Here is a 21928-nt window from a genome sequence, read left to right on the forward strand (position 1 = left end):
GATCTAAATGGGACGGACGGACAGACTACAAAACTACACAAAACTAATAGCGTCTATTCCCCTTTTGGGGGCCGCTAAAAATTAACCAATTCGTAAATTATTTTGTTTCATACCACAATACCAGATAATCCTTCAGCATTCACATATACGACTAAATAAGAAGGGTTTCGTCCCCTTAGATGATAAACATCTTATTTCTTTACCGCTAATTCTCGGTCAATCTCGGATCTAGTTGAAACTTTAAACAATTATCCATAGTACCTGACAAAGCATGAATCAATAAAAAAAAAAAATTAGTTAATTAATAATGGATGATTGATTAATTTTTTATATGGAATAATGAGGATAATTTCTACATTACTGAGAGATAATTATAATTGCATATTTCTTTCCCTTAGATAAGCATTGAGTTTTAAAAAATAATAATTTTTTTTATTTTTTTTAATTCCGAAAAAAAACAAAAAACATGAGTATTCGCCAGACCAGACATAACTATCGCCAGACCAGACATAACTAGAAATCATAACCTACTTATATCTGGTCCACTCCATTCCTCACGACCTCGCCGCAATGCTGTGTGGCCTCAATCTTGGGTTGACCACAAGTTAACATCTGGAGACCGGTACCGGTCTGTCAACTGGTGGAGGTTTCTCTACTAGTGATTTGGATAAAGCGGTCATAGTAATAAAGTTCCTTTTGGACCTTTCAGCCTATATACAATGGCGCAGAACACACGACTCATATACACCGTGATGATGACTGAGTGATGTCCATGAACTTTGTTTGCCTTGATCAGCCCAGTATTAAGTATACATTGTTGGACATAAAAACATACACAATAGGAAGTCATGCTTGTCAGCTGGTAAACGCACCAACAAAAACATTTAATATTATGTTTTTTGGCATGTTTGGGTTTCCATAGAAATTAAAGACAAGTTCCTTTCGAATCTCAAGTTCAAGGACTTTGTTCGTTTGGCATATAGAACACATGTGTCCGTACAATGTGTCTACAACAGAGGACAATAGACAACCGAGTGATAGTGTCAAGTTGAAACAATTTTCTGAACAATGTTAACTTTTTAATTGTTGTGGAAACATGGAGCCTACGGTTTTGTCTTAAGTGTTTTCGCAATGTAAATCTTCTACTGAATAAAAAAATATTTAAAAAAAAGAGAATACTGTAAAGTCCAACTGCCTTTTTTTTTTCCAGGTTACATTAATTGATTGGTTTTGATTAATCGATTTGATTGATAATCAATTTGATTTGATAATTACTTTGATTGATTAAAATTGGCTACATTAACAGTGTAAAATCAAAGAAAAGGACAAGCAGTTTTTTTTTTTTTTAATTTTATTTTATTCTTCTGGGAGATCAATAATAATAAGGCTTGTCTTCGAGTCGATGATAAATGAGGAATGCCCAAGCTGTGACCTACATATTCTGCCACAACCAGGGCGTTATATGTATTTACGGCACTGCCTCCAACCTGCGCAAAGTATTTTAAAAATGATAAAAAGTTTGAGACGGCTGTGAACAGCAGATAGCCGTAGGTTTTATATCGGAGTGTCCGTCTCCTGGACAGGCTGCCGATTAATTCTATTTTCCCAGAATCTACTTATTAAAGAAATCATGTTTTGGAAAAATTTTATCACAATTTTAATAAGCCCAAATGTGGTCGTCAACCCTTTGCATTTCATAAATAATAATGTCATATAACAGGCGTTTATTTAATGTTGTTTTTTTTTTTTTTTAAATAATTTTTCTATTTTGTGAAAACATTAGAGCGCTGTAATACTAATAATAATAGAATAAAATAAAATATAATAATAATAATGTAATAATAATAATAATGGTGTGATTATACATAATACATCTGGCTACAGCATAGGAACTGATTGATGAAAATAAACCTCCAACTCAAGTACCCTGAGATTTGCATACATGGCGGGGGAAAAAAAAAACAACTATAAATAGCCCAGCTTTTTGGTGCATCCGGAATGCAAGAAAATAAAGTAAGCTAGGCTATTTTTTAAAAGGTCTATGGGGGGATAAAATGTACTTATCAATTTAAGTTATTTATTTAAATATGAAGGAAGCATTAGACTCTTATTCAATAAGCTGAAACCTATTTTAAAACAAACTGGCAACTAACTAGAGGAATCACTTCTGTTTCTAAATTACGCGCACATGTAGATTGCACAGGAATCAAATTATTTGCAGACGATTGCATAATATATAGAACAATAAAAATAACACAACATACTGAAGTTTTACAAAAAGAATTAGATGAACTACAGAAATGGGAATCAAATTGGAGCATGTCTTTCCGTCCATAAAAAATGCCAGTTATTAAGAGTAATCAAAAAAAAAAAAAAAAAAACTAAAGCAAATTAAAATTAAACAAACTTTATTCATGGTAAACCAATCAGACAAAATACGAGTTGCTAGACAAAATACAAGTTACAAGACATAATACAAGTTACTAGACAAAATACAAGTTACTAGACAAAATACAAGTTACAAGACATAATACAAGTTACTAGACAAAATACAAGTTACTAGACGAAATACGAGTTACTAGACGAAATACAAGTTACAAGACATAATACAAGTTACTAGACAAAATACAAGTTACTAGACAAAATACAAGTTACAAGACATAATACAAGTTACTAGACAAAATACAAGTTACTAGACGAAATACGAGTTACTAGACGAAATACAAGTTACAAGACATAATACAAGTTACTAGACAAAATACAAGTTACTAGACGAAATACGAGTTACTAGACGAAATACGAGTTGCTAGACAAAATACAAGTTACTAGACAAAATACAAGTTACTAGACAAAATACAAGTTACTAGACGAAATACGAGTTACTAGACAAAATACAAGTTACTAGACAAAATACAAGTTACTAGACAAAATACGAGTTGCTAGACAAAATACAAGTTACTAGACAAAATACAAGGTACTAGACAAAATACGAGTTACTAGACGAAATACGAGTCGCTAGACAAAATACAAGTTACTAGACAAAATACAAGTTACTAGACAAAATACGAGTTGCTAGACAAAATACAAGTTACTAGACAAAATACGAGTTATTAGACAAAATACAAGTTACTAGACAAAATACGAGTTACTAGACAAAATACGAGTTACTAGGCAAAATACTAGTTGCTTGACAAAATACAAGTTGTTAGACAAAATACGAGTTACTAGACAAAATACGAGTTACTAGACAAAATATGAGTTACTAGACAAAATACAAGTTACTAGACAAAATACAAGTTGTTAGACAAAATACGAGTTACTAGACAAAATAAGAGTTACTAGACAAAATATGAGTTGCTAGATGAAATACGAGTTGCTTGACTACAAGTTGACAAAAAAATTTTAAAACAAAATGGGGGAAAAATTCTAGAAGATTCTGTTTGAATTCTTTTCAACTTATTTCAATCGTTCGCTAAAAGCAATGATACCAAAACGTATTTATAAAATACAATTTAGCCATAGATTTACGCCCCCTACATCAGATCTAGATCTAAGTTCTACATCAGATCTAGATCTAAGTTCTACATCAGATCTAGATCTAAGTTCTACATCAGATCTAAATCTAAGTTCTACATCAGATCTAGATCTAAGTTCTACATCAGATCTAGATCTAAGTTCTACATCAGATCTAGATATCTACTTTCTTGAGCAGAAAACTAGATTGTTATAAAGCTTCAAGTAGGGATAACTCTTCAGCCCTAGTCGATTACATATGTAAGGATCATTATTCTACCTCGCTATGACCTATGACCAGTACACGACAAATATGCTTACTTCTGCTGCCGCCTAAAGCCTCCGAGTCCGATTGGTAGGGACAGGAATCAAAACCTTTTTTTTATAAAATAATATTAGCGAAACATTTGCCTAATGTGTTTGTTGGACAATGTTGGAGGACATTTTAATCAATTACTTAATTTAATTTGTTCGCTGTTTATCTGTTATTTTTCTATTCTATTTGGGACCATCAAATTATAATTCGCCTAGGCGGCCTAGGGCCTCCAATTATCTAATGCCGGCCCTGACTTCTGAAGCTCTACCAAATGATCCCACGGGAATCATGTCATTTTAAAGCGAAACGCCAATCTAGAGGTATAGAGAGCGATATAGATCTAGTCTACATTAGATCTAGATCTGGATTTAGATCGCGTAGGACGTAATCATCTTGTTTTTTGAAGTAACGTCTATAATATATAAGATAAGATAAGATTACTTATAGATCTAGATCTATCTAGCTTTCAATTTTTTTCAACTCATGTAACATTTCACATGTAACTTTTGAGTGAATCTGTAGTGAATGTTACTTATCTTATATGATACAGACGTTACTTCAAAAAAGAAGATGATTACGTCCTACGCGTCATGCATTCAGTCATGCATATTAACCAATGACCTAAATTCAGCCAAGTCACTGGTTTTCCTGGCTAGCTCAGGCAACCCATTCCATGCTCTAATAGCACTAGGGAAGAAGGAGTATTTGTACAAATTTGTCCTAGCATATGGGACGAGGAATGTGCCATTATCTTTGTGTTTTTCTGAGTATTTTATTAAATTTTGTTTTTGTATTTGAAGATTATGGTTCAGTGTTTTATGTACTTTACTTTTAAGTCTTCTCTCCTGAAGGCTTTCTAAATTTAGTGCTTTTACCAAAGGTGTTACTCTAGTCAAATGTGTATATTCGTTTGTTATGAATCTCACTGCTCTATTTTGTGTCTGTTCCAGTTTCTGAATGTTTTCTTGAGTTGACGGTCCCAAACAGAGGATGCATATTCTATTATTGGCCTAACCAAGGTTAAATAACATTTTAGTTTTATGTTCTTATTTGATTTATAGAAATTTCTTTTAATAAACCCTAATGCTTTGTTTGATTTTTTTTTATACTTTCATCAATATGGGGATTCCATGACAGTTTTTCATTTATTATAACACCTAGGTATTTTGCGTTTTTAGTCTGTGTTACTGGTTTACCATGAATAAGATAAGTGGTATGTTTTGTTTTCTATAGTTATAATGTTTTGTTTAGTGTAATGCACAAATTGTAAGACAAATTCCTAAGAAAAGATATTATTATTATCCTATTAATACAAAAGTATATCCTTCATATAAATATATATTGACCCAGATCTAGAGATGAACTTTGTTTTAAAAAAAATTACAATCTGAGACGCATGTTAACATTTAGAATAGATCTTATCTTATCTTATATAATACAGACGTTACTTCAAAAAAGAAGATGATTACGTCCTACGCGTCATGTCATGCATTTAGTCATGCAGATCTTAAACTTTGCCAAGTCACTGGTCTTCCTGGCTAGCTCAGATTATATCTAGATCTACATCTATATAATCTATGTATAGTTTTATTTTATAGATTTAGATATAGATCTAGGTATCTAGATTAGATCTAGATCTACAACTTAAGCCTACCACTAGTAGATCTAAAAATACAGATTCTAGGACAGTATCTAGACCCAGGTCTAACTCTTACTGTGGTCTAACGAGTAACAGATCTAAGTCTAGATCTAAATCTTGATCTATAGGCTATATATCTAGATGCTAGATTTTCTACTTAGGAACTACTCAACTAAGATCTAGATCTAGATCTAGAGTCTATGTATAAGATTAGATAGGCTATTGTTTTTCATTTTTGGTTGTCTTCAAAAACTTTTGCCACTTTTGGGCTAATCATGCTAATGTATTAATCGACGAGATATAAAACTATTAGCCTATAGATCTAGATATATAGATCTAGATCTAATCTAGATCTAGACCTTTGTTTTTACCGTTCCTAAGATCTCGACATTTACTGATTTAGATTCTACTTCTAGGCTACATTAGACTAGTCTATTAAATGTCTAGATCTAAATTAGATCTAACTAAAATTTAAAATTAACCAAAAGTTAAGAGCTAGAGCTAGATGAGTAGATCTAGAGTTCTAGACTCTATATAGAATCTAGAAGTCTAGACCTGGAAGATTCTAGAATAATCAAGATCTATAGATCTAATTGTCGTACCTGAAAAGAAAAAGATCCGCCTCTGAATCCTATCCACACTGAGAACACACAAGTGTGAGTGCAATTGTTGAATTGTAGAACAAATTCCACTTTCCTTCCGGCGGATTGGTATTCTCCAGAAAAGTGCGACCCGGCTAACAATAGGCCTCCGTCGAGCTTAACAATCCTACCATACCTTTGTCTTAGCAATATAGTCATCCGGGATTTCACAAATGAGCCCCCTGAAGGCAGAACATAACCCTCCACCTTGCCTACTCACACGCTGTAAAAACACACATCTTACGGAACTTATAATCACGTTTGTAACGAAATAGCTCCCCCCCCCCCCTTTTTTTTTTCATGTACGTTTTTTTCCCCCATCTACATTTTCCAAAGTGGGTGTAAACTTTCATTTTGCCTAAAGTGGGCGGAGTTTGTGAGCCGAGCGCGCGCGACGTGACCCTTAGAATCCGTATCATCCAATGAGCGAACAGCGCGAGGGAAAGCTCCGGCTGTGTTCTATCTATAAGACCAGACGATCTTTGAAGTGGGCAAATAATTTATATCCCATTATCTCAAAACTAGCTCGTCTCAGCGCCTTCAGTATAAAAAAAAAACACAGACACTTTAAAACGAACAGAAACTTATTTGGAAATGTGAAATTGGAATATTGACATTCAAGATGAGATAAAAGAAGAAATTGGGGGCAGGGCTTAAGGGTGAGAGAGTATTTGATGAATATGACTATGAAGAATGAAGTCGACACACTTGGAGAGCAGTTTGGTTTAGAGAGTTTTTAATTGTTTACTTTTGGTGATTGAGGCGATCTCACTCTGTGTACTTCCGCTTTGTTTTCAGCTAATTATCCTCAGACAGGAAACCACATCAAACTTTGCAGACTTGCACGTGATTGTCGTCTGTTTGTTTTTAAATCTCTTCCGGTCTTCTTTTAAAAAAAGAAAATTTTGGTCTATTTAGAATTAAGGGGCCGCTTGAGACAGTTACATTGTAATTAGACAACAATAGACTGCATGGATCTGGGTTACTTAATGATCCAGACTCTCCTATTCCTGCTGAAAGATTGACCAGGTCTAGGTCTAGCTCTCATTACCGTAGTTTACAATTTATAGTTACAAAATTTAAATTTACGTCCATTGGCAAAATTTGTAGGTCATGGCTGGGTTTGAGTATCTACATGAAATATCGAATTCTTTCTTAAGTTTTCGTTTACAATTCGCCTGCCTGTGAACCTAAACATGTTATCAATCTTAGATGAACTGCTGCCAACTGAATATAATCTTTCGAATCTCTAGTGAACAACTCAGAATCATATGAATCAATTCATTCGGTAGTTTTAGTTAAACCATGTCTCCATTTGGTTGTGAAGTCGTCTACAATGAATCTCCGTTTTGATTGGCTAGTACTGGATGACGCATTGCACGTGCATAGTGTCAAGTAGTTTGTTGGTTGAGTTTGAAATATATTTTGTTTTTATTTCTCTAGTTCTTTATTTCTCTAGTTCTTGCCTATTAAATGAACCAGTTCTGTTAGATCTAATTACCAATTTACATGAAACTAGAACACACACAAAAAATTAAAGGTTGTTAGACTTTCTTTCAATTGGAAATATTTATAGTTGGAGTATACAAAATGTAACGCAATGAATGCTCAGATCCAAAGAAACATTTAACTAGCAAAGCTTTTTCTTTCCCAGAAGGCTCAAAAGTAAAGTAGCAATTATGCATGAAACACTAAACCATAATCTTCAAATACAAAAACAAAATTTAATAAAATACTCTGAAAGACACAAGGATAAAGGCACACCACTCGTCCCATATGCAAGGACAAATTTATACAAAAGCTCCTTCTGCCCTAGCGCTATTAGAGCATGGAATGGGTTGCCTGAGCTAGCCAGGAAAACCAGTGACTCGGCAGAATTTAAGTCTTTGGTTTATATGCATGACTAAATGCATGACGCGTAGGACGTAATCATTTTCTTTTTTTAAGTAACGTCTGTATTATATAAGATAAGATAATTATCTTAAGTAATTAGAGGTCTTTGCCTACGCCTAATGCCGGCTCGGCCGATAGACTACTATTTAAAATTGATACACTTTTAGCACATTGAAATACTTAGAATGAAAGCGTAATCGACTGTGTATAAAAAATAGCTCTACTGACCAACAATCTACAATAATCTCATTTCTCCATTTGTTTCTCTTTACAGGGGCCACATTTAAAAAAAAAATGTAACCTACTTTGATTAAGAAATAAATTTAAAAGTCTGACTCTACGATATCTACGAAAAACAAGACGATGAGTTCTGTGTGTAATGTGTGTGTGTGTGGTGTATGTATTTGAGGTGTGTGTCTGTGGTGTGGTTTCCCTAGAGATCTGAACATTGTGGCACGTTGATCAATCGATACCTGCGTTGACAGAACTGACATCTGACATAAATTGGTCACTAATTAAGTGACCAGTAGGATAACGGAACGGCAGACACCGTTTTACATTGTTTGCTTGGGGGTGTTTTTCTTGTTTTCACAATCACACATGTCTTGTTGCATTGATTGGTCAGTTGGTCATCTCCTCACGTTCCACAGACTCGCTCGCAAGTACTTCGTCTTTTGGAAGCGGATTTATAAACTGGAGGGGCGGGGGGAGAAATGCTTGTCGATATTTTACTATGTGGGAGGGGAGGGGATGCTTACCGTTATCACAGTGGGGCGCTGGTTAAACATGGAACGAAGCAGATTTCTGGAGCATAACCATTTTCCTGTGATTTTTGGTACATCTACTTATGCTTTAACGGCGTTTGTTGTTCCCCTTAGATTCTGACAAAGTTTGTATAGTAACTGGGTGTAGATGAAACCGAATAAAAACTATTCCATAATAAATTTTATTTTTCTTGACCGAATATGAGCAGAATCTGATATTCTTGTAACAAAGATAGGCGAAATCTCATGTTCTTTGTGTAAAAAAGTATAACATTCCAACAAGGTATACGTTGTAACAAAGCATAACTCGTATAAAAGTATACTTTGTAACAAAAACATAACTCGGATTAAAGTATAATTTGTAACAAAGTATAACTTGCATAAAAGTATAATTTGTAACAAAGTATAACTTGCATAAAAGTATAATTTGTAACAAAGTATAACTCGTATAAAAGTATACTTTGTAACAAAAACATAACTCGGATAAAAGTATAATTTGTAATAAAGCATAACTCGGATAAAAGTATAATTTGTAACAAAGTATAACTCGTATAAAAGTATAATTTGTAACAATGCATAACTCGTAGAAATGTACACGCTGTAACAAACTATAATGGACCTCCTTCACCAATCGTAAACAAACAACATTTAGCCACGTGACAATATTGATAAAACAACGAAGAAAAAAAACAAAAAAAAAAACCTGTCACGTGCTAGCCATTGCGTATTACGTAATTTGCATAACAGAGATAAGAGACTCGCGTGGCTAAATGTCTTTTGTTTACGATTGCTGAATGAGGTCCCATTGTAAGCTGACCACTTTGAATTGTAAAATGACTTTGGTTCATCTGGTGGATGGACGACACGAGAGTCTGGACAGTGGTTAGGGTTGGAACGTTCTCCCCCCCCCCCCCGCCCCAGCTGTTTGTAAAATTTCTATCTCATTCATCTCTCATATTTATTTTGACCTTCATCGTAGTGATGCAAGGGGCCCCATATCTCAAGTAACTTAGGGCATAGTTTAGCCCCCATCCCCATGTTGTTTTGGAAAAAAAAGCAATGGGCCCCATCCCCATGTTATTTTGAGGAAAAAAAGCAGGGGCCCCATATCTCAAGTAACTTAGGGCATAGTTTAGCCCCCATCCCCATGTTGTTTTGGAAAAAAAAAGCAAGGGGCCCCATATCTCAAGTAACTTAGGGCATAGTTTAGCCCCCATCCCCATGTTGTTTTGGAAAAAAAAAAAGCAAGGGGCCCCATATCTCAAGTAACTTAGGGCATAGTTTAGCCCCCATCCCCATGTTGTTTTGGAAAAAAAAAAGCAAGGGGCCCCATATCTCAAGTAACTTAGGGCATAGTTTAGCCCCCATCCCCATGTTGTTTTGGAAAAAAAAAAGCAAGGGGCCCCATATCTCAAGTAACTTAGGGCATAGTTTAGCCCCCATCCCCATGTTGTTTTGGAAAAAAAAAAGCAAGGGGCCCCATATCTCAAGTAACTTAGGGCATATCTTAGCCCCCCATCCCCATGTTGTTTTGGAAAAAAAAAAGCAAGGGGCCCCATATCTCAAGTAACTTAGGGCATATCTTAGCCCCCCATCCCCATGTTGTTTTGGAAAAAAAAAAGCAAGGGGCCCCATATCTCAAGTAACTTAGGGCATAGTTTAGCCCCCATCCCCATGTTGTTTTGAAAAAAAAAAAAGCAAGGGGCCCCATATCTCAAGTAACTTAGGGCATAGTTTAGCCCCCCATCCCCATGTTGTTTTGGAAAAAAAAAAGCAAGGGGCCCCATATCTCAAGTAACTTAGGGCATAGTTTAGCCCCCATCCCCATGTTGTTTTGGAAAAAAAAAAAGCAAGGGGCCCCATATCTCAAGTAACTTAGGGCATATCTTAGCCTCCCATCCCCATGTTGTTTTGGGAAAAAAAAGCAATGGGCCCCATATCTCAAGTAACTTAGGGCATAGCTTAGCCCCCATCCCCATGTTGTTTTGGAAAAAAAGGGGCCCCATATCTTAAGTAACTTAGGGCATAGCTTAGCCCCCATCCCCATGTTGTTTGGGAAAAAAAACAAGGGGCCCCATATCTTAAGTAACTTAGGGCATAGCTTAGCCCCAACCCCATGTTGTTTTGGAAAAAAAAAGCAATGGGCCCCATATCTCCAGTAACTTAGGGCATAGCTTAGCCCACATCCCCATGTTATTTTGAGGAAAAAAAGCAGGGGCCCCATATCTCAAGTAACTTAGGGCATAGTTTAGCCCCCATCCCCATGTTGTTTTGGAAAAAAAAAAGCAAGGGGCCCCATATCTCAAGTAACTTAGGGCATAGTTTAGCCCCCATCCCCATGTTGTTTTGAAAAAAAAAGCAAGGGGCCCCATATCTCAAGTAACTTAGGGCATAGTTTAGCCCCCATCCCCATGTTGTTTTGGAAAAAAAAAGCAAGGGGCACCATATCTCAAGTAACTTAGGGCATAGCTTAGCCCCAACCCCATGTTGTTTTGGAAAAAAAAAGCAATGGGCCCCATATCTCCAGTAACTTAGGGCATAGCTTAGCCCACATCCCCATGTTATTTTGAGGAAAAAAAGCAGGGGCCCCATATCTCAAGTAACTAAGGGCATAGTTTAGCCCCCATCCCCATGTTGTTTTGGAAAAAAAAAAGCAAGGGGCACCATAACTCAAGTAACTTAGGGCATATCTTAGCCCCCCATCCCCATGTTGTTTGGGAAAAAAAACAAGGGGCCCCATATCTCAAGTAACTTAGGGCATATCTTAGCCCCCCATCCCCATGTTGTTTGGGAAAAAAAAACAAGGGGCCCCATATCTTAAGTAACTTAGGGCATAGCTTAGCCCCAACCCCATGTTGTTTTTGAAAAAAAAAGCAATGGGCCCCATATCTCCAGTAACTTAGGGCATAGCTTAGACCACATCCCCATGTTATTTTGAGGAAAAAAAGCAGGGGCCCCATATCTCAAGTAACTTAGGGCATATCTTAGCCCCCCATCCCCATGTTGTTTGGGGAAAAAAAAACAAGGGGCCCCATATCTCAAGTAACTTAGGGCATATCTTAGCCCCCCATCCCCATGTTGTTTGGGAAAAAAAACAAGGGGCCCCATATCTTAAGTAACTTAGGGCATAGCTTAGCCCCAACCCCATGTTGTTTTGGAAAAAAAAAGCAATGGGCCCCATATCTCCAGTAACTTAGGGCATAGCTTAGCCCACATCCCCATGTTGTTTTGGAAAAAAAAAAGCAAGGGGCCCCATATCTCAAGTAACTTAGGGCATATCTTAGCCCCCCATCCCCATGTTGTTTTGGAAAAAAAAAAGCAAGGGGCCCCATATCTCAAGTAACTTAGGGCATATCTTAGCCCCCCATCCCCATGTTGTTTTGGAAAAAAAAAAAGCAAGGGGCCCCATATCTCAAGTAACTTAGGGCATATCTTAGCCCCCATCCCCATGTTGTTTTGGAAAAAAAAAAGCAAGGGGCCCCATATCTCAAGTAACTTAGGGCATAGTTTAGCCCCCATCCCCATGTTGTTTTGAAAAAAAAAAGCAAGGGGCCCCATATCTCAAGTAACTTAGGGCATAGTTTAGCCCCCATCCCCATGTTGTTTTGGGAAACGAAAAAGCAAGGGGCCCCATATCTCAAGTAACTTAGGGCATAGTTTAGCCCCCATCCCCATGTTGTTTTGGAAAAAAAAAAGCAAGGGGCCCCATATCTCAAGTAACTTAGGGCATATCTTAGCCCCGGGGTCGGCAACCTGCGGCTCGCGAGCCACATGCGGCTCTTTGGATGTGAAGCTGCGGCTCTTTCGTTCCATACGCAAATATTATTTATTTTATCGAAATTTTTTTTTTCAAAAAGTTCTGAATCGTTTAACGAGGATTAGGCACTGATTCTATCTTCAGCCACTTGTACTCGCTTTTCACCACACCCCTCCCCCATTACACGCGTCGTCACTGTAATCAGTCCGTCAGAAGCTCTTGAATGACGCCGTCATCTGATGCTTCTATGTACGCTTTAATTCGCTTTTGGCTGTGACGTATAGTTTATTGTTTCAGGTAAATGAGTTAGAAGCGAATTATCTTCTCAAAGTTAGAAGCAATCTACAAGTAATGCTGATCTGGCAAACCTTGGGGTACCAGTACGTACCACTAGAAATTGCACAAAAAGGCAAACCATTTACATATGGTATGTCAAAGATTGCTTTATACGTGCATCTGGAAAACATTTTCATGATTTCGAAAAAAAAAACTTGAAAAAAAAAAATCAAAGCTAAAACAGTACAAGATAGAAGAGCTAAAATGTCTTTAAATGTAACATATTTGCAGGTGGAAGATATTCTATATTCTTCTGTCTTGTCACTTGCTATAGTTGAACTGGCAACATAAAAGACACGGATAAGTTGATCCTTTTGTCGTGTATGTCTTCCCAAGTTCCAAAAGAAGAACTTGGATTGCTACCGCTCTGGAGACAAACTAGAGGGGATGATAGAGCGTATGCCGAGCAAAAATACCTTGAAGACATTAAAATCGTTTAAATAACAACTGATTGAGCCAGACAGGAAAAAATAAAGGAGCAACTACGATTCATCGAAGCAAAATAAATTGCGAAATTCTTACGTTTCACTGAATACTACACCAAGAAGCGCTTTTCGACCAAACGATTCAGGCCAAAATAGTCGAGGTCATAAGTTCGTTAATCAAGATTGTTAACAGCATCTTGTCAAAAGCACTCTAACATCGTCAGTTTAAAGAATTCTTAAGCGAAATGGAAACTCGGTATTACGATCTTCTTCACAATAAAGTGTGATGGCTTTCCAAAGGTAAGGTGTTGAAACGTTTTGGCTTGTGCTTGAATGAATTAAATGCATTCCTAAATAAAAAAGATATTTATCACCCTGAATTAGAGAACAGCAAAGGTTGCAAAAATTTTAACTTTACTTACTTAGACTTAGACTTAGGTCCTCCCGCGCCGTTCGGCGCATTGGGATGCAAGCTGTCTCCATAAAGATCTGTCACTGGCAATGTCTGAAGCCTCCTCCCACCTGGTGTCCATTGTTCTGAGGTCCTCCATGAAGGTATGTCGCCAAGTATTACGAGGACGTCCCTGTTTGCGCTTTCCTCGTTTTGGCTTCCATGTTATCGCAACTCTTGGTGTGTGTAATTCATTTTGACGTAGAACATGTCCCGCAAACCTCATGCGCCGCTCAGTCACAACCTCACTAAGTGTTCGACTCCCAGTTCGGCATAGGATTTCCTTGTTTGAGACCCTATCTGTGTAACTGACTCCCAAAATCCGTCTCAGCCATCTCTGTTGAGCCACATTTAGTCTTTTCTCAATTTTGACAGATGACTTCTATGTCTCACATGCATATGTAGCAGTTGGAATGACGATTGTGTTGAGAAAGTGTATTTTTGTCTCGAGTCCAATGGCTTGGCTCGTCCTGCCAAGGTACGTGAACTTGTCAAGCTCTTCAAGCTTTAACATTACATAATAGCGAAATTAAATGAGCTGAATGTTAAACTACAAGGAAATGGAAACCCAGCCGATGTTTGGGTAAAAGATTAGGCTTCTTTTCAAAAAAAATATTATTGCATAAGAGCCGTAAGTTACTTTTTTATTAAATGTCTAAAGAAATATCGCGATAATATCAGTGCAACTGTTGACACGAATTACTTCAGCACAGTTACAAAAAATAATAATTCAAAGATGAATTTGTTGACAGTTTTCTATGACAGTTATGAAGAATTACAAACTAACAAAATCATTCTAGCATTACTAGTAACTCAACACATATAGTTACGAAATCCACATTGATCCATTTGAAATTGATACTGGATTTCTAGAAATGCCATTGATTGAAAGTAAAACTTTGTGGATTTGAAAATATAAGAGTTGAAAAGCAAGTTGGAAGAGTTGAAAGTTTAGAAATGAATGTACGTAACGCAACAAGTGGACATCTTTAAAAAAAATGCCGCCAGTTGATTCGGCGCAAGGAATAATCTTCCAGTTTGCAACATTGAGGTGGAGATGTTGGCATTTCGGGTGCTATATTCGGATCTACATATTCGTCCGAGCAAGTGCTCTCTTGCATGATATAATTAAAAGTAAGAAGTCAACAAACAAATGAAAATTTCTTTAGAGTCGTGTTTGAAACTAAAAAACAAGTTATGAGCCAAATGTATACAAAATTTCTGAAACCAAAGCCATCGTTCCCATTGAATTTGTTTAATTGCTTGTTATTGAAGTACAAGTTAGTGTTGCAAATAAATGTTGAACTGCTGTATTGGCTACCAACATAAACAAAACAATGATCTAATAATGCCATATATATATATATATATATTATCTACTTTTGCTGTGAAAACAATACTTAGGCCTATATATGAATAAATAAATATTTTGTCTTATGAAAAGATTCTTTTTTTTTTCCATTAAACAAATAGTAATGTGAGTACTACGTATTGTTGGCAAGAAAAAAAACAACGTTGTGGCTCTTTAAAATTTAAAAATTTTGTAAATTGTAATTTTTGGCTCTTCCGACTCAAAAGGTTGCCGACCCCTGTCTTAGCCCCCCATCCCCATGTTGTTTGGGAAAAAAAGCAATGGGCCCCATATCTCAAGTAATTTAGGGCATAGCTTAGCCCCCATCCCCATGTTGTTTTGGAAAAAAAAGGGGCCCCATATCTTAAGTAACTTAGGGCATAGCTTAGCCCCCATCCCCATGTTGTTTTGGGAAACAAAAAAGCAAGGGGCCCCATATCTCAAGTAACTTAGGGCATAGTTTAGCCCCCATCCCCATGTTGTTTTGGGAAACAAAAAAGCAAGGGGCCCCATATCTCAAGTAACTTAGGGCATAGTTTAGCCCCCATCCCCATGTGGTTTTGGAAAAAAAAAAGCAAGGGGCCCCATATCTCAAGTAACTTAGGGCATATCTTAGCCCCCCATCCCCATGTTGTTTTGGAAAAAAAAAAAGCAAGGGGCCCCATATCTCAAGTAACTTAGGGCATATCTTAGCCCCCCATCCCCATGTTGTTTTGGAAAAAAAAGCAATGGGCCCCATCCCCATGTTATTTTGAGGAAAAAAAGCAGGGGCCCCATATCTTAAGTAACTTAGGGCATAGGTTAGCCCCAACCCCATGTTGTTTTGGGAAAAAAAAGCAATGGGCCCCATATCTCAAGTAACTTAGGGCATAGCTTAGCCCCCATCCCCATGTTGTTTTGGAAAAAAAAGGGGCCCCATATCTTAAGTAACTTAGGGCATAGCTTAGCCCCCATCCCCATGTTGTTTTGGGAAACAAAAGCAAGGGGCCCCATATCTCAAGTAAATTAGGGCATAGCTTAGCCCCCATCCCCATGTTGTTTTGGGAAACAAAAGCAAGGGGTCCCATATCTCAATTAACTTAGGGCATAGCTTAGCCCCCATCCCCATGTTGTTTTGAAAAAAAAGCAAGGGGCCCCATATCTCAAGTAACTTAGGGCATAGCTTAGCCCCCATCCCCATGTTGTTTTGGGAAACAAAAAAGCAAGGGGCCCCATCTCTCAAGTAACTCAGGGCCTTCTCGAGTCTAAATCCAACCCCAGGCAAGGAGAACTAATCAATGCCTCAATAAACACTGACAGAATATGAACTATATGTCTATTTTTTTTTCTGTTAACGTTTATTTGTAGTTGACGAAGACCTCGTGGCCTAAACGTTTTGTGTGTTGTTTTTCATTGTTCCATATTTTCCTATATTCACATATATGTCTGTTGTATAGTTTTTTCCCTCTCGGTGATTGACTTGGGTCCAGCCAAAGTTCACCTGATGAGCTATCCTGGCAACTACCATTCACTAAGCTTACGTGCACAGCGGTCAACACTACCCATCAAATGCCTAACTGGTCAAGCCATTAATTACTTCACTGCGGGATCGACACTGATCTAGCAAGTTGGCGTTTCACCAAGTCAGTTGACATACTAATCTAATTGTTTCTTTGAATGTCTGTATGTGTGTTGTTATAAAGACATTCCATCTTTTTAATAAACACCATTCTAAGCCAAATTAGCGTCCAAATCGCTCCCCCCCCCCCCATAAAAAAAAATTAAACTAAAAACTGTTTGTTTTTCAAATGGCGTAAAGTCAGACTTAAATCTTGGAACATTCTGGTGTTAATTTAGAAATTACGATTACTACATTTTACACGAAAGACATTACATACTAAACGGAGGACGGCAGGATTTGAACGTGTGACCATCAAGACGATAGTCCGAAGCGGACACATTACGACCAAGCAGCCATCTAATGTCTTTTGGTCCAAAAAATGCAAGCCTAACCCTCAGCCAGTCATAAATTATTCATCACCACTATAATCATATAAACACCACCGTAAACTAAATATCCACACCATAAGCCAGACGTGAGAGATTAAATGACATCTTCAGCGTTTTATGTTGATTTCTGTAAAACATCCAAGGCCGTCCTTACAGCATTAGAGGCCCTGCGCAAATGCCTACAGTGTGTTTTATAGAACTCTTTTAAGTTGGAGACCGAAAAATATATTTAGATCATACGAAACATAAGGGAGGTAAAAAGTAACATAAATATCGTGAACGCATCAGGAGGGAGCGCGCCCCAGGGAGCTTACGCCCATCAAAGACTGCATGGATTGCTATCTCCCAAGTCTTGTGGTCAGCTGTGTACACAGTTGCGCGTATGTCCATATTGTGTACATAACAATTTTCCTTATGAAATATGTGTTTACCTTTTCGCGATTCTCCGACGATAGACTTGCGCTGCCAAAATGCTTGATCGCGACCTATCTGATTCAATTCTAGTATGTTGATTCAAAGTTGACACCTCTGTTTTTGTAATATAGTTGCCAGTGTTTGGGAAGCCAACTCTGTATATTTTGTTTATGCATGCCAACTATAAATAAAATGAAGTATTTACCCAAAACATTTTTTTGGGTGGAAAAGGTTTGAGAACAGGCGATAGTTTGAGGTGATAATTTGAATGACGTCTGAGAGAAGAGTTAAATAAGAATGAAAGCGCGGATTGGGGGACACAAAAAAAAGACCCAAAACTAATTTTGGAAATGAAATCTTCTACATCTCTGTTGCCCAAGATTTAGCCAAACGAGCGTCTTATTAATCTCAGGCATTTTTGCTTTTGTTTTGTTTTACATGTTTTCTCATGTTCCTTTAGAGTTGAAGATAGTTTACTTCCTAGTCCAAACCTCCCGCAGGACGACGGAGATGGGAGCGGGCAGGGTTTGAACCCTCGACCGTCGATAAATCCGAACGACAGTCCAGCACGCAAACCGCACGACCAGGCAGCCATTTTTTTGTCACGGGTCGCATCACTGCGGAAAAAAATCTGGTCAATAGAGCTGAGCTTCTATGGCCGTTCTACGACATGGCCGTTTTGAAGGACCGATATGCCAGTTTGGACATCACTGCTCTATAAAGTTTCAGTCAGTGACCTCGGGCTTGTGCCGTAGAGGCTACCCAGCCAGTGTTGTAAACTGAACTTGTAACACACCTGGTCGAATGTTTGCATGTATATCGTGTCTCCCAATCTCTAACCAGGTAAACTGATTCCCCCCAACTCCCCCCCCCCTCCCTCACGATGCTAGAGGTTTAGGTAACAGTTCGTTTGTTACAAATGTAGTTTCTTGATGGCTCGCAGGCGATGTTCTCCAGACTATCAACACTTGATTCCTGGGATTCAAATTCCGTTTGATGCCACCACAAGCAGCCCACTGGACAGCATGACCTATACTCTGTACACCTCTGACACATGCTCGGCGCATAGCAGCAGGGTTTCTGTCCAGGGACTTTTGGAAGAGAGGATTTGAATCTCTCAAGCCTTTAGCAGTGGCGTAGCTAGGGTAGCGGGAGTGGGGATCCAAATTTAACCCACTTGAGGGTCCCCAAATGAGTGTCCGAAATTTGTTTTTACATTAAATATTACGCCATTATCTCATGTCATAATGTCGAATGTCAAAATGCAGGGGCCTCTAAAGAAGTCAAGCCGCCATATCCCTAGCTACGCCATTGGCATTCAGTCAAATAGAGTTTGATGATGATGATGATACAGTTTACACAACTTAAGAGGAGAAAAATCTTAACTATATGCCAAAACCTCAAAACCTTAAATTAAACAGATTTTAGTCTTTGATAAAGATTATTTTTAAATTGTATCATACAAACCAAGTAGCGCGTAATGTAAAACTTTTCAATGACCTTTCTATACAATTCTTTGAAGTACCAGCAAACTTACAATAACATTAAACATATTTACGTATTAACCGTAGGGCCTAGAAACTGCATATTTTTGTATTCTTATCACGGCTATATTTATATAATTTTTTTTTTACAATTATTTACATACTCCACACTTGTTTTCTATTTCCCTCTCTCTGTCTCCTGCTCTCTTTCTCTCTCTCTTCTCTCTCTCTCTCTCTCTCTTCTCTTCTCTCTCTCCTGCTCCACTTCTTTGCGACTCAATCTCCTGGTGAGCCAATGTTTTTCTCACTAACTCGACACCCAAACATCAAAGTTCAAGAGCCAGGTAATGATGTTAGATGAGGCTGCGCACCTCCCCCCCCCTCCTCCTCTCGCAATCATCACAACATCAGAGCCCCACCCCCCTCGGTCATCGAAACATCAGTCTCCCCCCCCACACACACACACACAAACACCCTTTCCAAACAGCCCCCCGCTCCCAGTTTCCTTCCTCCTGACCAGATGGTAACATTGTGAGAAACACGTTAGGGGTAGGGGAAGGAGAGAGAGAGGGGGGGCATTCAACTTGGAGTTAAGAATCGTGTTTACTAACAAACTCAGTGCTAGAGGACTACCCTTGGTGACGACCACCCAGTTACCCAACCACACAGCCATCCAACCACGCAGTCAACCAGCCACTCAACTATCCAGCCATCCAATCCAGTCCTCCAACCACCCTGTCAACAAGCCCAGAAATAAAAGTCTTAATAACTTTTGACTATTTCACATACGCATGGCATGAACTCGAGATGGCTGCTGCCTGGCCTGGTTATAAAGTTAGTGATTTAACAATAAATAAATAACAAACTTAAATACCAAAAAATAATGGACAAAAATATCTCTTGCTCTTTACATGAAAAATGCGTTTAAACACAAGTACAAATAAGTATTCTTCTTTTTAAAGAAATAATACAATGAATATAAGCATTTAGCGCCAAGACGTCCCTTGTGCCAAAACGTCCCTTGAGCCAAGACGTCCCTTGCGCCAAAACGTCCCTTGCGCCAAGACGTCCCTTGCGCCAAAACGTCCCTTGAGCCAAGACGTCCCTTGCGCAAAAACGTCCTGCTTTGTCAAGTCATCTATGTAGCAAACATGCCAACCAACAACTAAAATATCCAGACATCTAACCAACCATTCAGCTATCAACCCAATTATACAGTCATCTAACTACCCAAATATCCAGCCATCTATCTAGCCAACATGCTAACCAACAACTAAAATATCCAGACATCTAACCAACACATGTACCGGAAGCTCAAAATTGGAACCAATGAAATCTGCCCATGTGGAGTATCACTATAGAATGCCGACCACGTCCTCCAAAACTGCTCTCTTTACCAAGAGGCCCGTATAAGACATTGGCCCCAAATCACCCCAATAGAAAGGAAACTCTATGGAGAGCTCCCTGATTTGTAAACCACTGCGCAGTTCATCTCATGTGTTGGTCTAGTCATATGAACACTCCAACATAACAATGAGAACGATGAAGAAGAAGAAGAACAGACATCTTACCAACCATTCAGCTAACAACCCAACTATCCAGTCATCTATCTAACCAACACGCCAACCAACCACTAAACTATCCCGCCATTAAACCAGCCAGTTAATCAACCATCCAGTTAACCAACCATCCAATCAGCCAACCACTCAATCGACCAACCACCAATCTACTTAGTCATCTAGCACCCAGCCCTCCAACCACCAAACTACTTAGTCATGTAACCAATCAGTCACCAAACCAACCACCTACTCTATGTACAAACGAAACAAACTTTTCACTATTCAAGACAGAAGCCATTCTCCTGTTTCTGTAAATACTTTAATCACTTCAGTTAATGCTTTGTTTATATACAAAATTGAAACCAAATTAACTAGATATGTACCAGTCACTGTAATTTGTAGTGACCTAGTTTAGTTTAGAGAGTATGTTTGGTTTGTAAATAAATATAGCGTGCATTGTTTTTAGCGACGGTAAAAAGTAGTGACGTAGTCAGATAGACGAATGACGTTGCAGAATGTGGGTACATGATAGGAGAAGACTATGGCTAGGGCTTATAGAAAGATGGATGTTGAACAGACTGCTTATTGAAACGACGGAAAGAGAGACAAGACGATCATCCCCATCTGTAAATAAATATCAGTTGAAGTCTTCACAAGTTTTAAGTTTATAATATCTAATTGTGGTCTCCCTTGGATGTTTTCAGACTCGCAGTACCGTAAGTAAAGTAGTGTTAGAGTCAGGGGTTCTCAGCCTGTGGATCGCGACCCCCTTTGGGGCTCGATTGACGATTTGCCAGGGGTCGCCTAAGACCATAAAAAAAAGGATTGTTATTGTCTATTCTTCTATTGCTGTGTGTGTCTATGGGGTGGGGGGTCGCGGCAGAGTGGTATATTGCAAAAAGGGGGTCGCCGAGCTTAAAAGGTTGAGAACCGCTGTGTTAGACAATACACAGCCAGGACAAATATATAAAACTTAACTTCTTATCCTATTGCAATTTTTTAGAAAGGGGAAGCAACTATATATAAACAACGAAATAGACACATTTAGATCACGGAATAGTTGGGTTAATTAATTCCGGTACATTCATGATCATCCATCTAGCATTTCTAGAGCAGTGTGGGGTTAGTTTTTAATTCCCCTCATTCGAACGGTTGTCGACCCTTGCACCTAATGAGGATTTTCCTAACTTTAAACACAGTTATCTCCCGTTTTGTTTTTCTAAGCCAGAGCTGCTTTTTTTATTGGAAGTTTCTTGTGATTACAAGGACATTTTTTTTCTTTCGATTAAAACTTTTCTCACAAAACACAGAGTTTAATGACACGGTCTTGATCTTTTTTTTTTTTTTTTCCCACGTTCCCTGGTCAATGAGTTTCGCTGATACAGTCTGATAGAGT

General features: G+C 38.1%; 1 protein-coding gene across 1 annotated transcript in view; it reads right to left on the bottom strand.

The window, feature by feature from the left end:
• LOC106054477 (H2.0-like homeobox protein) overlaps nucleotides 1-6379 on the bottom strand; it is a 30014-nt gene extending 23635 nt beyond the window's left edge. The window contains exon 1 of the mRNA XM_056022707.1: nucleotides 6071-6379. The gene's annotated coding sequence lies outside the window, so the exon portion shown is untranslated. The remainder of the gene's footprint in view (nucleotides 1-6070) is intronic.
• Nucleotides 6380-21928: the final 15549 nt, after the last annotated feature.

This window comes from Biomphalaria glabrata, chromosome 3, assembly GCF_947242115.1.
Source record: "Biomphalaria glabrata chromosome 3, xgBioGlab47.1, whole genome shotgun sequence".
Lineage (NCBI taxonomy): Eukaryota > Metazoa > Mollusca > Gastropoda > Planorbidae > Biomphalaria > Biomphalaria glabrata.